General features: G+C 40.9%; 1 long non-coding RNA gene across 1 annotated transcript; it reads right to left on the bottom strand.

Moving 5' to 3' along the window:
- Positions 1 to 1,029: 1,029 nt before the first annotated feature.
- Positions 1,030 to 10,144, bottom strand: LOC148758486 (uncharacterized). The gene is made up of 6 exons (XR_016020641.1): positions 10,044 to 10,144; positions 9,611 to 9,749; positions 5,547 to 5,677; positions 3,651 to 3,813; positions 2,806 to 3,164; positions 1,030 to 2,555 (listed from the first exon to the last, which is right to left on the bottom strand). It is a non-coding gene; the product is annotated as an uncharacterized LOC148758486 (long non-coding RNA).
- Between the last annotated feature and the right edge of the window lie 2,513 nt (positions 10,145 to 12,657).

Raw genomic sequence — 12,657 nt, 5'->3', positions numbered from 1 at the left:
TAAAACCATGCACAATTCTGTTGTTTTTCCCATTTCACAATTTAAGAAAGTTAGAACTCCAATGACTCCCCAGAGTTGCCCAGAAATGAGCCCAGGAAAAGCAGCATTGAATCTAGGTGGCCCCCTTCACTGTTTACCCCCTTTACCCTGTGTTTTCTCAATGGCAATTATCACCTGACATCCTCACAGCATGGACTTGGTCTAATTCTTCACTGCTGTGTGCCCAGGACTTGCAGCAATGCCTGGAATATAGTAGCTGCTCAATTATTTTGTTACAATCATGAATGGACTAAATAGTTATATGTACCAGACACTATAGTAGAATAGTTATTGCTTTCAATCTTGTAACAACTCTATGAAGAAGATATCATTATTCTTATTTAATGGTGAAGAAACAGACTCAGAGTCTTACAGGTAATAAATGGCAGTGCTGGGTTTATCTGAGTCCAAACCTTTTCCCCAGAACAGAAGCCAACCTCCTGTTGTTTAGACTAATAAACTGAACTACAAATTTCAACATGTTCACTTTCTGCTAAATACCTGTTCCCCTTTCCCAGGTGCCTGGTAAAGGACCTGCTGCAAATGCCCCCCAAGTTATCATCATCTATTTGCCATCGCAAAGAATGAGGGACTTGGGTCCAGTTTGTGTATAGGCTCTGATTATAGTTTTACTGGTAATTCCTTGTTGGCTTCCTTACTGGTTCCTTGTTGGTCTTATATGTGTTACTGTGATAAGATCTGAAAGGTGCTGAGCAAAGGGCTCTACCACGAGGTTGTTCTGAATCAATTTTTTTAAATCATTCATGCTTTCCCATTGACTTTAACTTCAAGTATGCCTTATCTTAATCTTGGATTGATCAATCTTTGGCAGGAGCTCTTAGTCCTAGTTTAGTTTCCTCTGCCTGACTCTTATATTCCCCATCTGGAACACTCTGTCTTACTTAGTTGATGAGAGGCAAACAAACTTCTAGCTGACTTAGGAGAGTTTGGATATTCTGAAAGAAGCTTCACTATTTATCAGGGGATGAAAATTAAAACATCCTATTCTGTTGACAAAAATTTAAATGTTTAACAAGTGTCAGGAGTCAGAAGCTCTTATCCAGGGCTGGGAAGGGTGTACTTTGAGCAATCATTTTAATGAATAAGTTGCCCATCTCTAGTTAACGTAAAGATGTACATTTCCTGAAGTCCAGCAATGCCACATCTACTAATATTCTCTAGAAAAGCTCCCACCTGCAGGAAAACACGTACAAGGATGTTCCTTTCAGGGCAAAACTGGAAACAACTTAATGGTCTTTTAGTGGCAGAATGGATAAATACATTGTGATATACAGTAGTAAGATAGAAAATGATAAGTACGATGTGACATCATTTATGTGTGATTACAAATATACAGAATAATATTACATGATATATTGGGACATATGCATGCAGTAAAAGTATTAAAAAAACATGCATAGGAAAAAATGCCAATTTCAGAATAGCGATAACCTCTGAGAAATTAGGGAAAGGAATGGAAGCTGAAAAGGTAGACCAGGAACAGCAAATATGTCTGTAACATTTAATTTTCTTTTAAAAAACTGAAGCAAATGTAGCATTGTTGCATCTCTATATCTTTATATTCAGAATGCTTTTCAAATAATTTTAAAAAAGAAACATATATTCTGTTAATACGGTCAAAATAATGTCTTAGTTTGTTGGTGTCTGGTTCTTAAAGTTCAAGTTCATTCAATTTTCTTGATTAAGGCAAATCTATATTATTTCAAAACAAAGCCTCATTGAAATGAACAAATGATGGTGGCAATTTGGATATGCAAACATACATATCTTTCTAGGAAGGTGCTTATTATTTGATGAAAGGGTTGTGGCTTCTACCCCAGAACTCAGCTACTCCCTAAGGGGTTGCTGGGACCCACTTACTGAGGACAGACTTTTCCGTTTGTGGATTTGTTAGTGACTCCTGGTCCTTCTAGGGCTTCACTTCATGAATGGGTGGATGGTTGACATAGGACTGGTGTATTCTCTAAGCAGAAATGGCCACACTTTCACAAAGTACTGCTTAGACATTTTGGTGGGGACTCCCTTCATTTTAAAGCCTTTCCTTTTTTTTTTTTTTTTTTTTTTTTTTGTAGCTAACCAGCTGCTCAAGTTCAGTTACTCAGCTTGTTAAGAGTTAACTTCACATCTGGATTTGGTCAGCCAGAGTCCCAGTGTAAAAGCCAATAGTGAACCAAGGAACACCGCAGCAAGGAAGGCAGGTTATCACCAATGCCTGCCTTTTGTCATACTATAAACACACCTGTCACCTCAGACTCAACAGATAAAGTCAGAATCATCCAATTCCACCTCAAGCCCCATCTACCAATGGTTCTTTCCTCTGATTGCCATACCTGTTAATACAAATATTTTCAGTCACTTAGATTCAAAACCTCAGTGTTTTGGGATTCCTCTAGGATCATTCGTTAGCATTTAAGCGGTCACTAAGATTCAGTGGGTCTTTGTGACTAGCTCTCTGGTTTTTTAATGTCTCGTCTTTCTTCTTTGCTCCTGTTAATCTAAAAATAAAAGGCCAAAGTGAGAAGCAACAAGTGTTTGAGATCCAAAACAATAGCTATTTGGGAAGCACTGATTCAGGTAGAGACTGGTGTTCTGAGTAGGAGGTGAAGGCAAGGGGTATTTACAGGAAAGGGAAGGGGAACAACAAGAGTAGAGGGAATTTCTATAGGTGTTAATAAGCTAATATAGTGATGCTAATTCTAAAGAATGTCTTTAATTTTCAGTCAGTTTGTCAGAACATCTGCTTACCTGATAGCTCTGCAAACAGTTGTTTGGAATACAACGCTGCTTTAGACACAGTCCAAAGGTTATTTTGCCCAGTTTTAACATTCCAAAGGTTGAGGAGTAAGATGTGCAAGACAATTTCTCTGGGATGGCAGCTTCAACTCCATCGGAGGTGGTTCCATTACGGTATATTATTTTGTACACTCTCCTCATCACCACTGTCGCTTTGGTTCAAGCTCTTACATGGACTGTTCCAATGGCTATGCCTGTGTTGGTTTTTCCCTTTGTGCAATTGAACTTGATTATTTCCTCCACTCAATTTGTGTATCAAATACCTTTATTGGTACCCATCTTTGAGTAATTTAATTGCTATATATGTTGTCCTATTGATTAAAAAAAAAAAAAAAAGAGTTAGCATTTGGAGTACTTAGATTTCTCCTTTACTTCCCAAATAGTAAACACAAGAAGTAACCCCAGACGGTCCAAGACAGCAGTGTGGGAAGTTATCACTGTTAAACGCCTGCTGATCTTCCATGTGTACAATTCCATGCTAGGATTTTCCTCCTAGACACTTTGAGAGTCTAAAAATGGAGAGCTTTCATGGAGTTGGAATTTGACCATTGTCCAACATACAGTAGGTGTTCAATAAAGATTTGAGACTATAGTAGAGATCTATTTGGGTCTGGGCAAGTGATGACATCAACAAATAGGGTCTGCCTACTACATATAAAGATTATTATTTGCTCTGTACAGTTTCTAAGCCAGGTCAGTAAAATCAACTTGTTTGTGAGGGCTTCTCTCTCAGCTCTGGCTGCTACAACAAATACCATAGACCGAGCAGCTTAAATCAACAGACATTTGTTTCTCACAGTTCTGGAGGCTGAGAAGTCCGAGATCAGAGTTCCAGCTGATTGGGTTCCTGATGAGGGTCCTCTTCCTGGTTTGCAGACGGCCATCTTCTCATTAGGTAGGTCCTCACGTGATGCAGGCATGCAGGGAGAGGGACACACAGAGAGATTTCCTGCATCTTTCCTTTAATAAAGACATTAATCCCATCACAAGAGCCCTATTCTCGGGACCTAATTTAATTCTAATTCCCCAAAGGCCCACCTCCAAATATCATCAAACTGAGGATCTGGGGTTTCAACATATAAATGTGAGGTATGTGTGGGGGCTGGGGGTAGGGGGAGACACACGTTATTCAGTCCATAGCAGCTTCTTTTCATTTTCCTAAAGTTCCTGTATTGTAAGCATGTTGGAGTGTCAGAGTTGTCATCTTACCACATCACATGTTCTATATTTTTGTGAGAACTGACTGAACAACGACCACGCATGCAGAGAAAGGATGGCGTTGTTCAAGGGTAAGACGGGAACCTCCCTCTGATCAGCCACAAAGTGAGTGGGGGAGGGGAGGCTTGACAGTCACCAGAAAAATGCTGCTTAATGTTCTGTCCTTTGAAACACTTAATGTTTATTGTTAGAGTTCACAAAACCCTCAGCCCACCTGCCCCTTCCAAGGGCTACATGTTGTTTAGTAGTGTTTATTTAAATTATTTTTAAATGAATTTCAATTGTTTTCACTTTGAGAGTGAATTCTACAATCTCTTGAAAGAATCGAAGACATTCCAGGAGGTAAAATTAAACAAAATGGAACAGAGTTAGGAATTTATCTTTTAAAACTATAATGTTAACTTTAAGTGTCCTTTAACATGTGGTGAATTAAGCTCTCCTGAATGTCTGGAGTTTATATCTCCTCAGAAAATCTGTTCATTAGTATAAATTTGATCCTTAAAATACTGTTGTGTTGAAATTGGATGAGGTGCTTTTTAAAAAAGAAAGAAAACGTTTAGCTGGAAATGCTATAGAAAGGATTTGGTCAATTCGTGGGAAGTCCTTTTCAATAAGCCATAAAACTTTTGATCAAAATTTTGAAAATCTGGCCCAATTCACATGAAATTCATTTTTAGGACATACCTAGAATTCTAAATGTCCCATGGACCAGACAATCCTAGCTCATTTTATTTTACTTCTGATTTTTACACTAATTTGTCTGTAAACAAATGTACAAATAACACTTTAAATCTTAAGTGACTTGATCATTCTTCATTCTATTTTAGCATTATTAGAGTTTTTTTCTAGTTCATCTACTTAAGTCAGTGCTTCTCCATGATAATACAAATTTCAATAGAATTCAGCTAACACTAGGTATTCACTCTGTGGCAAGATCTTGGTCATTTTCATAGTACTCAGCCTCAAAAATCAGGTTTTGGATTTCTACTCCTGCTGACTCCCCTTGATAAACTTGCTCAGTCCCTTTTAAAAAATCCCCAGGATCCAATGGCCATGGGCACACTTTCCTTCTCCTCCCCGTCAAGAGAACATTGATTAGTCTCCTATGATGCCTCTATTAGGCTCCAGGGATGCCGCCGATGAAAGAATCCTATTTCTAAACTTTTTTAAAAAACGAAAGAGAAAAGTTGATATGTAAAATTACTATTTCCAGGTAATTTTCATTTCTTTCTCAAAAGGTTTTTCAGTCTCTGACATGGAGCTCTTAATACATCATCTATTGTTACGGTTTAACAAGTCTCCAACTTTAGTCATTGCGTGTGCACACAGTACCTTGCATAGAGCAGGAACCCAAAGAATAGTTGTCATGTCAATGAAGGATTAACTTCGATCTCAATTCTCTCCAAAATTAATTTCTTGGTGCATCCTCTATCACTTGCCTGCCTCAAACTGGGGTCTTGAAATCAATTTCTTACCTCTTCCTGGGTCTTTCATGCCAACAAGCCTTGTTGTGAGGGAGAAGTTCAGTAAAATCCCATATTTGATGGATGGCCATACATTCAAACAGCATCCGGTTGCAGCAGAGAACTAAACCTTGGCAGATGGCCTATATGTAAATTAATAGGTACCTGCATTGCAATATCTCCCGCACAGAAAAGAACAGAGCCCCAGCACAGCAGAATCATATATATATATATATATATATATATATATATATATATATATATATGACATATATAATATTACATATATATGTAACATTAGCATGGAATTCAGAAAGAGAAAGGCAACTGTGACATCTCCAAAAAGGCAAAAAAAAAACAACCTGTGGAAACTCTTGGAAAGTCACTTATGTGCTTTCAGTGCAAGCTCATTCACACTAACCAGTCAACTAGTTCAACCTCCAGAAATAGTCTCATGAAACAAAACAAAATTATGGATTTGTCTTTTCGAGAACTACCCATTGCGGACAGGATCACGTGGTAAGAATGCATCCAGCTAGAGAAAAACCCTGTGGTAACAGCAGGTTATACAGCATGGGTCCAGCTCTAGGAACGACAACATGAGAGCAAAAGTTACATCAACATGTAACTAATGGCTCCACTGTCTAGGCACCAGGGCAAAAAGAAGGATCAAGAAAAACCAAGCTGCATAAATAAAGGTAGAAGAACGATGGGTTATACCTAAGAATAGGAAAAGAAAAACCGTAGGGGTCATGGGAGGCATTGAGCTGAGTGTCGCATCAACAAAACACTGTCTGGGGCAGTGTGATGCTGGTTTCCACTCACTGGCTTGTAAGATGAGAGCTTGAAAGGAATTCCCTCTGCCATGTCCTTCCTCCATGTGCAGCTTCTAAGTGACTAGTACAAGACTGTAGGTATTAGGGGAGAATCTGAGGGATGGGATCAATGACTAGCTGCTTGGAAGAAAAGAAGAAGCCAGAAGGGGCTTTAAGAGAATCATTCAGCTTCCTAGCTGAATAGTCACTTAGAGAGAGGAAGACGAGTTGGGGTTCTTGGTGAAACTGTGCCCTGAAAAGAGTAACCGTGAAAGGAGCTCCAAAACAACAACTGAAACTGGGGTGAGAGGCAGGAAGGACTTGACTCAGAGCTGGAGTACCTAACTGGGGGTTCACCTTGCAGACAGCCGTTTAGCCTGCCTCTGGTTTGATTCTAGTTTTCAATCATCAAGTACTAAAGCAGTTGCTGGATTTCTCTCTGTTCAGTTCTTCCGCAGATTCAACCATTTCTCTAACACCTCCTTTAGGGAGATACCATGCTAAAATATTGAGGGGTAGAAAGAAAGGAATAGAAACCATGCACTGCGCCCTATCGCAGCTTATAGTTCTATTTTGTTCTTGCTCTAATTTCTGTGTGTGTGTGTGTGTGTGTGTGCGCAAACCTGTCATTAGAAAAGGCCAGCTAGGTCTAAAAAAAGCTAGGCAAAGAAATAAGAATTGGATGGGGAAAGTTTTTCTCTTCACCTAAGCAATTGTGATATTCATAAAAGCATTACTGGCATTTTTAGTTTCAGAAAGAATGGTTCAAAATCATATAACTGAATGAAGAAGGCAATAGAAAGGAATGTTAGAAAAAAAGGCTAATTTTTATCATCCAAATATATTATCAATATTAACTAAAATTCATGTCGTTTTTAATGCTGATGTCCTATAATGTTCTAGTTAAGATAGTGTGGGGGCTAAAAAGAAAATTAATACTTTTCCTCCCACCTTCTAAGTTCTTCTAGTTGGGCTAATAACCGAATTAACAGAGACGGATTGACAGAAGAAAATAAAAAAATGTAATACATGCACATGGGAAATTCACATAAGCATGAAAATTCCAACATTGGCTTTATATGACATATTGGATAAAGGAAAAAAGGGGGCCAACGGGGTCTTAGAGTTCAGGAGTTCTCACTTAACCCATTTAGTTCTCATGGGCGATTTATAAGTAGTTGAGGAAGAGTGGAACGCACATGGTAGGTAAATTCTTGCTGGCAACTCAGAAGCCGTGGGGTATCTAGCTAACAGGCTCAAGTCCTCCTTTTTACAACACTTAATTCAAATTAGGCTAAGGCAGCATCCTAAGATTCCCTTCTCAAAGTGGGATTTTCCATCTGAATTTCTTGGGCATGAAGCGGGGAGGGCTAGAGATTCTTTCTGAGTCTTTTGTTTCTTAATGAACAGCTTAAAATCAATATCCCAAAAGGCAGCCTTAGGGTGACAAAACTTTGGTCCCTTTCAATAGCAAGGTGGCATTCAGAGCAGAGAAATATGTTCTATTGTCCTAAAAGTTGTCTGTCCAGTCTTGCTGCTTTTAACAGTTGCAGAGAATCACACTCTGTGAATTCAAATACTTCCTTTTATGCTGAATAAATAAACTTGCTTCCAAGTCAGGGTGAGCAGATAGTTCCAAACACTAAACACTTCATGGCATTCAGCATGAAAGTGCTGGATGTGATCTCTAAAATCAGTGGTTAGTACATACTGAACCTTTAAGGGTGGGGGGGTGGGGGCAGGGCATAAATCCATTATGTAGTTTTGGGTACAAGTGATATTCATATGTATGTAGTATTCTCTTCATACGTATGTATGTGTACATATACTTTGCATATCACAATAAAATAACCAAGGTTTTTACTCAGTTAAGTATCCCTGGGGCATCAAGGTGTGGGATGAAGCTCAGAGAATTCAAACATCCGCCGTTTCACACTTTTGCTGGGGGGTGGGGGGCATTCCTGGGTTTCACACAGGAGAATGCTCTGAACAGAGCCTGTTAGAGACCCTCCACCCCCAAGGGCCTTACACCTGTTCCACTCATTTTTTTATAGGAGGAAACAGGCACGTCGTGTCTAGATGAATGATCAGACACTCTTGGTTTTGTGCTTTTTTCCCACTATGACAGTTTTCCTTAGTGAGCAAAAGAAGGAAATCAGATAGGCTAAGTACTTTGCCCAAGGTCATTCAGGGCTTTTGTACAAGTTCAAAACATGGTTGGCTTGGGGATCCACCTGGAACATTCCTGACTAGTAACATGGAGGCAAAGGTCTCTTCTAGAATTAAGTGTTACCTTTCCAGAAAAACTTTCCTGGGAAAGCTTTGTGTTCTCGGGTTTTTGAGCTGAAAGAAGAGGAAAAAGAGAAAACACTGGATTGAACTATTTTCAGGGTCAAGATATGGATGGAGCTGAGATATAAAGAGGCTGATAATATTGTACTTGCCTCTTGGCTTAAACAGGTTTGATTGATTGTTAAGCAGGGCCTCTTGCTGGTTAAATAATTTTACGTTATGCATTAGAGCTGGGAAAGGTAGTGTTTTAGCTGTCCCTGGAAGCTCATATGGCCTTGGGTAGACTCTTATTTCACTATTCCCCACCGTGTTTCCCCAAAAATAAGACCTAGCCGGACCATCAGTTCTAATGTATCTTTTGGAGCAAAAATTAATATAAGACCCGGTCTTATTTTAATATAGTATAAGATCGGGTATAATATAATATAATATAATATAATATAATATAATATAATATAATATAATATAATACCGGGTCTTATATTAATTTTTACTGCAAAAGATGCATTAGACCTAATGGTCCAGCTAGGTCTTATTTTCAGGGAAACATGGTAGTAGCCAACGGGACCACAGATGTTTCACTTACTTGTACGATGTAGGCCCACACAGTGTTTAAGATAATTACATTAGTTGCCAACATGTAAAAAAAAACTGATTGGTTTCTCCCTTCTCCTGAAAAAAAAAAAAAAAAAGGAATAGAAAAAACAGAAAACAAACACCTGGCAGGTGGGTCCCACATTCCCTTGCAGCAACAGTGGACTGGGAGGGGGTCAGCGATTCTGCCTCTTTATGTGGGACACAAACCCCCAGTTCAGCCAGAGCCTGTAGGCCCTGCTGCCCTGGGCGACATGCCCTGCCAGTTCCTGCCTCACAACCTTTGTCCTCCCCTACTTTGACCTGCCTCAATGTCCAGTGAGCACCTCATGCTGGAGATTTTTCTAACCCCGCTGTGCATTCATTCAGACTTACCCCTGCTGAGTCCCATTCTGTTTCTCAAAGTTCTGCTGTCGTGGTCCAGGTGGCATCCACACATGAGACAGTCTTACAGGCTTACATCTTACACTCATAAAGGACACTTGTTCCTCCTCACCGGGGTTTCCTGGACCTACTGGAAAGCATATTGGGGTATGAATTTTAGACCAGGAAACGGGACAGGTGGAGAGAGATTTTGGTACAGGTGATCCACCTATTGTGCCAGCCCAAGGTGGGGGAGTGCTGTCTCTTCTTGAGAGAGGACTGCCTCAAAATTAGAGCAGTGTAATTAGGTGGTAGGGTGGTGGAGCAGTTATACCTCTCCTCAGAGCCATCAGGAAAGGAGTAAAGGCCTCCCCACCCCCATATCCACCTCCAGAGGTTCCCTCCAAGGAATTGCTCCTGGGTCTCCTTATGGGGCCAGACCAACCTTGACTAGGACTCAAGTTCAGGAGAGGCCCTTCAGAACCACCTGTGACGCCAGTGAGGTGCTGGGCCTCCTGGCAAGGTGCAGGCACTGCTTAGGAAAACACAAGGCTCCACCCCTGCCCTGCAGGTACAGCTCCAAGGTTATACCAGGCTGGAGGGCAGCCAAGATTGGCATGGCTCCCGCAGCCCAAGGAGGAAGGGAGCTTTTTCACCTACAATTTCACCCCTACCTCTTCATACGTATGTATGTGTACATATACTTCGCATATCACAATAAAATAACCAGAGTTTTTACTCAGTTAAGCATCCCTGGGGCGTCAAGGTGTGGGATGAAGCTCAGATGAACCAATGTCTGGCCCCATATTGGTTCTGTACTATGATCCTCAGACTGGCAGCTGGTTTAGTTCCTACAGCTTCTCTTTCTCCTTCTCCAAACTTCTAGCTTTAGGAAGTTTTAACAAGTCTTGGGTTTAAATTAGAACATAGCAAGGGCCTGGGAACCCTAAGGAACAGTAGGCAGGGGGCAATGATCTTCCTCATAGTCCCTTCAGAGTACAGAAGGGACTGTATGAATTTGGAAAACTCATACTGTGAACTGAGAGACTGCAAGAGAAGCGGGGGTGGGGGTGGGGGTGGAGAGAAGGAACACAGATAGAATTTGGAAACAAGTTCTTAAAGCTAATATGTCTCTGAACACATTTCTAATTTCCCTAGGTTTGCAGGAACAGGAGACTTAAAGAGCTTAATTTAAAGCCGTATCATATATTATCACTCCACACACATAGATTCACAGTCTGGATTTAGAACTAGGAGGAAAAAAAGTGATAAGAAAATTGAGAGCATGTAACTCAATGCTTAAAAATGAAATTGATGATTTGCTGAAGTATGAACATTTTGATTCCATAGGGAAATTATTAGGTATTGGAAATGATTTGCATGACATTAAAGTATATTTATTGAGTGGCTGGTAAGTACAGAACCTCTACTCTCAGGAAGTTCGCAGTCTATATGGGTTAAGAAGGTATGGGAAGGATTAATAACAAAATAAACAGGTGCCAGTCAAAGTCAGAAGGCTGTAGGAATAAGGACATTTTAAAGCAAAAACCAGTACAATGAGTTTTTAGGACAAAGAAGAAGTTAGATCCATCTGGGAGGGTTTTGCTGAATTTGGCATTTATAATTTTTTACCTTCTTGACAGTGTCAACTCAGTGTTTTGTCAGACAGGAACTGTCTTCTTTCTAGCATCTAGAACATGCTGACATACAGTATAAGTGTGTGTGCTTATTGAATGAATGAGTGAGTGAATGAATAAATTCAGGTAAAGAAAGCAGACAGGTTCCCCTGTTTTTAGCATTCCTTTAGGCACACTTCCCAGCAGAAGCTGATGGTTAGCAGAGCCAGAAGCCCTCCCCATATTTGCCAAGACATCACCCTTGGTGAGGCTCCTTTGCCAGTGCAAGTCTAGAGCAGCAATTATGTTGCTTATATCCACATGACCCTGGGCAAGTCCTTGCATCCCTCATGCCATTGTGACATCATCTGTCAAGCAATACCTGCTTCACAGGGTCATGGGAATGTAAAAGGAGACAATGGAAGCAAAGCTCTTAGCCAAGTGCTAAAGGGAACTAACTGCTTTTGTGCAACGCATTCTAATTTGCATGTAAGAAAATTACACATTTACCTGCCCTAAAAGGCTTTTCAAATTAAAGACAAAACAAAACAACCTTCATTTGGTCTCTTTCCAACTTAAAAAAAAAATTCTTCATGGATAAAGGGAATTTTCTGGGGAAACATCCAGTAGCATGGCCTGTCAGGAGGACCATTACGAAGGACTTGTGGCCTCTCACTGAGGGGCTCTTGCTCCCCTAAGCAGGCCATGTACCCTGCCCCACGGCGACATCAGGGCAGACGGGGTCAAATCTTGTGGTGACCATTGAGCAGCATTTCTCTGGCAGTGGCCCCACAAGCCATAGCACCTGCAGACTGCAGCTCTCCCTCACCTTCTGCTTCTTTGGAAGCAGGCCATTTGGGTGGCTTGTTCTGGTGTACGAGCTAATCAGGAGAAAGAGATTTGAGTGGACAGGTTCGAAATGGAACTGTACAAAGTCAAGGTAACTGGTCACGCACACATCTCTCTCCTCCACGGATTCCACCATCAAACCAGTTTGCTCCCCCATGAAGCCGGGGGACCTAGACATTCTGCAGCAACAACAGACGACATTGCTCACTCAAGGAGACCAAGAGGCTTTCGTTTCCAGGGAGCTCTCCCAGCCTGAGTGGCAGGGCTGCCTTGTGGCCTTGCATACGGAAGCAGGAAGCTGAGGGGTTTCTGCTGGGCAGGCAGACTAGGGCCAGGGTGGGGGAAGGGGGGAGGCTATGTGAGGTGGTCTGATGAATGCAATCACGCCCTCCTGTCCCTAATCCCTCTCCTGAAAGCTCCCGGGCAACATGGAATCAGATGATGGAAAAAAACAACAACAAAACTCCAATTAAAAATCAAATACCCAAATTGAGTGAATGAACATGCTTCAGTTATTTGGGGGTGGGGTGGAAAAGACCATTTATTGGGCAAAGAGAACATCCATTACTTAACACTCAGCTGAGAGGTAGTGAG

Source organism: Rhinolophus sinicus, chromosome 3 (assembly GCF_057876585.1).
Source record: "Rhinolophus sinicus isolate RSI-liver-muscle chromosome 3, RSI-T2T, whole genome shotgun sequence".
NCBI lineage: Eukaryota > Metazoa > Chordata > Mammalia > Chiroptera > Rhinolophidae > Rhinolophus > Rhinolophus sinicus.
This window is presented reverse-complemented; position numbering and strand designations above follow the sequence as displayed.